The sequence below is a fragment of the Oncorhynchus clarkii genome, chromosome 33 (genome assembly GCF_045791955.1).
Source record: "Oncorhynchus clarkii lewisi isolate Uvic-CL-2024 chromosome 33, UVic_Ocla_1.0, whole genome shotgun sequence".
Lineage (NCBI taxonomy): Eukaryota > Metazoa > Chordata > Actinopteri > Salmoniformes > Salmonidae > Oncorhynchus > Oncorhynchus clarkii.
This window is the reverse complement of record NC_092179.1, coordinates 25013057-25013615: the sequence shown is the minus strand read 5'-3', so window position 1 is coordinate 25013615 and position 559 is coordinate 25013057.

Genomic DNA, 559 nt, shown 5'->3' with positions numbered 1-559 from the left:
ACAAGGTAGGGGTGGTATGCTGAAGATAGCCCTATTCGGTAAAAGACCAAGTCCATATTATGGCAAGAACAGCTCAAATAAGTAAAGAGAAACGACAGCCCATTGTTGCTTTAAGACATGAAGGTCAGTAAATCCGGAAAATATCAAGAACATTGAAAGTTTCTTCAAGTGTAGTCACAAAAAGCCTCAAGCGCTATGATGAAACTGGCTCTCATGAGGACCGCCACAGGAAAGGAAGACCCAGAGTTACCTCAGCTTCAGAGCATAACTTTGTTAGAGTTAACTGCACCTCAGATTGCAGCCCAAATAAATCTTTCAGAGTTCAAGTAACAGACACATCTCAACATCAACTGTTCAGATGAGACTATGTGAATTAGGCCTTCATGGTTGAATTGCTGCAAAGAAACCACTACTAAAGGACAACAATAATAAGAAGAGACTTGCTTGGGCCAAGAGACACGAGCAATCGGCATTAGACCGGTGGAAATCTGTCCTTTCGCCTAATGAGTCCAAATTTGAGATTTTTGGTTCCAACCGCCATGTCTTTGTGAGACGCAGA